At 48.8% G+C, this 3,874-nt stretch overlaps 1 pseudogene; it reads left to right on the top strand.

Annotated features, from left to right (window-relative positions):
* Nucleotides 1–1,251: 1,251 nt before the first annotated feature.
* LOC148150128 (uncharacterized) lies at nt 1,252–2,160 on the top strand (annotated as a pseudogene).
* The last annotated feature ends 1,714 nt before the right edge of the window (nt 2,161–3,874 follow it).

Raw genomic sequence — 3,874 nt, 5'->3', positions numbered from 1 at the left:
CCGCCTACTTGCGGAGCGATTCAGAGAGCACCTCTGGGCCACCCGGACGAACCAACCCAATCACCCTGTAGCACAGCATTTCAACTCCCCCTCCCACTCCACCGAGGATATGCAGGTCATTGGACTCATCCACCGCCAAACCACAACAACGCGACGGTCGGAGGAGGAGCGTCTTATCTTCCGACTGGGAACCCTCCAACCACAGGGGATGAACTTGGACTTCACCAGTTTCTTCATCTCCCCTCCCCCCACCTTGTCTCAGCCGAATCCCTCCAGCCCGGCACCGCCTTCCTGACCTGCAGTCTTCTTCTTGACCTCTCCGCCTCCACCCTACTCCGACCTATCACCCTCACCTTGACCTCTTTCCACCTATCACATTTCCAACGCCCCTCCTCCAAGTCCCTCCTCCCTACCTTTTATCTTCTCCTGCTGAACACTCTCTGCTCATTCCTGAAGAAGGGCATGTGCCCGAAACGTCGAATCTTCTGTTCCCTAGATGCTGCCTGACCTGCTGTGCTGTTCCAGCAATAAAGTTTCAGCTTTGATCTCCAGCGTCTGCAGACCTCACTTTCTCCTTGCCTCAGTTTACCTTGGCCCCTAAAGCACGTTCGAACTGGTCACAGATGCACATGAGTCCGTGCACGGAGAGTGGATCCGAGCAGAAAACGGCGACGTCATCCATGTAGAGGGAGGCCTTAACCTGCAGGCCTCCACTGCCAAGAATAGTCACCCCTCTCAGGCTCACATCCTTCCTGATGGACTTGGCAAATGGCTCTATGCAGCACACAAACAAGGCAAGAGAGAGAGGGCAGCTCTGCCTGACTCCAGATCTGACTGGGAAGCTTTCTGATTCTTACCCATTGATTGAGACTGCACTGACAATGTTGGTGTAGAGCAGTCTGATCCAATTGCAGATTCCCTCCCCAAAGCCCATTTTGGAGAGAACATCTCTCATATACCTATGTGATATCCTGTCAAAGGCTTTCTCCTGGTCCAGCCTGATGAGGCAGGTGTCCACCCTCCTGTCCTGCACATAGGCGATCGTATCCCTGAGGAATGCTAGACTCTCAGCGATCTTCCTGCCCGGTACAGCACAGGTTTGGTCAGGGTGAATCACCGATCTCAGAGCAGACCTGACCCGGTTGGTGATGACCTTTGACAAGATTTTGTAGTCTACGTTTAATAGTGAAATTGGTCTCCAATTTCTGATTTCCTTCCTCTCCCCCTTCTGCTCATAGATGAGGGTGGAGATCAAAGATGGAGCGGGTCCAAAGGGACACTGTGTATAAAGATCTGGGCAACGGGGGAAAAAACACACCCAATGCCACCCTCACCTTGATGGCCACCTTTGTGTGTGGCTGCATCAAGCTGTGCATGGATCCCCGGTACGCAAACACCAAGTGTCACGTCGTACTGAGGTTCTACCTGTCCCCGGTGTTGCGAAGGATGGGCCTGGCCTCGCTGCCACGGAACGCTCCGAGTAGTTGGAATGTTCCGTATCACCTGTCCTTTGTGGAGAAATTTATGAAGAAAAACACCTTTGACCACAAGTCCATCAGGAAGTGGTCAGCACGTAGTGTCCTCGAGACCCTTCGGGAAAAGGAGAAGGCGGATCCTATCGAGCGGTTCCCTGGGCAGACTGTCAAAGTCATTTGGCAGAATGCCTCATCGCCAGAACTTTCCAACAAGCACCAAGACATGGCTTGGCTGGTGGTGAGAAGGGGTCTGCCTGTGAGATCCTTAATGCACGTCTGGACTCTCTGCCGCACCGCACGCTGCCCTCGAAGTGGCTGTGGAGAGGAAGAGACTTTCATACACCTTCTTCTAGAATGTGCCTATAAAAAGGAAGTCTGGCGAGGAATGCAGTGGTGTTTGTCAAGGTTTGTCCCAAGCAGCTCCATGATGTGGGACTCCGTGCTCTACGGTCTGTTCCCCGGGACGCACACTGAGATGAACATCAACTGTGCCTGGAGGATCATCAACTCGGTCAAAGATGCTCTTTGGTCTGCCTGAAACTTGTCAATTTTCCAGCTGAAGGAGTTGACCCCAACTGAGTGTTGCAGACTGGCACATTCCAAGGTCCAGGACTACATGTTGAGGGATGCATTGAAGTTTGGGGCAGCTGCTGCCAAGGTGCGGTGGAGAAAGACCACTGTGTAAGGAGTGCCCACCAAGGAAGAACAGGGGGCTCACCCAGTAATTGGGCTCCACTGACACCTCGGCTAAATATCTGGATGGTCAACATTCAGACTTGTCTTTACAAACAATTAAGTCCGATCTCTGTATGTAAAGACATGCAATGTACACATATGAATGGCATCGGAAATTGCATAGATATCAAAATATTTTTATGAATAAAGTATATTTTTGAAATAAAAAAATATTGGTTACTGGGTGTCATTGTATGTTGATGTTTTCAGTATTGGCACACGTCACCAAGCCAATTTAGCCACTGCTGCCATGTCTGTACATGCCACCCACAGGTGATGTTGCCATTTCCCTTTACTGTCTTTTAGGGATGAGAATCAATGCTTAAGGCCTTCGTGTGACTCCTGCAAGCATCTGGTGGAGCTTTGTGTGTCCTATTGGCTGTCGGGCTTGTGCTCCAATTTCATCTCACTCTAGTAGATTTTGAGAGACCCTCTTTTGGTGCAAAAGAAATGGAATATCCTCAGAATTGGGTCAATGGCTTTATTGGCCCCCTCAAGGAAACACCATTTTCAAAGGGTCCTACAGATAAGTGTCCTGAGAACATGCCTGTTCAGAGTGTTGAGTCTTCTTTAATACAGAAATAAGGGATCTCTGATATAAATACCATCCCAATTGCCATTTGAGGCATGAACATGTCAAGTCCTGTGAGACAAGTGGGTAAAACTGCTGATGGAAAGGCCGGCAAGGCAATGGTCTAGCCCCTTGGTGTTGGAGCTTGTGTGGGGTGCCTGAGATAGAAAGGAGGCCACATCCTCCTTGTTGGCTTCTCCCTATCCATTTCTTGATTGAACATGGCCACTTTCTGGGCTTTGTCCCTGACTCTGGATTCCTCCAGCCAGCCCAAAAATTGAGGCTGGTTAGTAATTTCTCACCTAAGGGCCTTAACAGGGGCAAGGGCAGGGAAGCCTGCCTCAGCCTTGCCCATTCTACCATGAACGGACATAGAAGTTGGGACAGATATGAATTAGGTGTGTAGGCAATTTAGGAAATTTATGCCTCCTTAGGAGCAGCACAGTGGTTAGCACCATTACCTCACAGTATCAGGGATCCAGGTTTAATTCCAGCCTTGGGTGACTGTGTGGAGTCTGCACATTGTTCCCCATGTCTACATGGAGTTATTGCTGGGTGCTCCAGTTTCCTGTAAAATGTTCATGTTAGGTGGATTGACCATGGAAAATGTGGGGTTATAGGAATTGCATGTGATGTTCTTTGGAGGGTGGATGTAGACCTGATGGGCCAAATGGCCTGTTTAAAATTGTAAGGATTTGTTGTTTTTTTTACTTCTGCTCCCACTGCCAGCAGGACACCATCAAATTCTGCTTTTAATTTTTTTTCCTCATCTACAGCATTGATAATTTTGAATTGTGGTCAGTTAAAAAGCAGATGTTTGATTGGTCTATTGCCATAACTCTCCATTTTCACTGGATAAAGCCCCTACTTGGGCACAGATCAAATCTTGGCTTGAAATCTGGGCCCAGATGCAGAGGGAAAATTGACGGGAATGTTTCATATCATCTTTCTGGTGCAAAATCTCGAAATTTCCTACCTGAAAATCCTAAGGATGTAGAGATCTGGCAGTAATATAACACAGAATCGAAAAGTATGTTGCTGGAAAAGCACAGCTGGTCAAGCAGCATCTAAGGAGCAGGAGAGTCGACATTTC

Source organism: Chiloscyllium plagiosum, unplaced genomic scaffold (assembly GCF_037043375.1).
Source record: "Chiloscyllium plagiosum isolate Xiang-an unplaced genomic scaffold, Cpla_swu_hap1 HiC_scaffold_4, whole genome shotgun sequence".
Classification (NCBI taxonomy): Eukaryota; Metazoa; Chordata; class Chondrichthyes; order Orectolobiformes; family Hemiscylliidae; genus Chiloscyllium; species Chiloscyllium plagiosum.
Note: the sequence above shows the minus strand (reverse complement) of the source record. Positions and strands in the feature narration are given on the sequence as shown.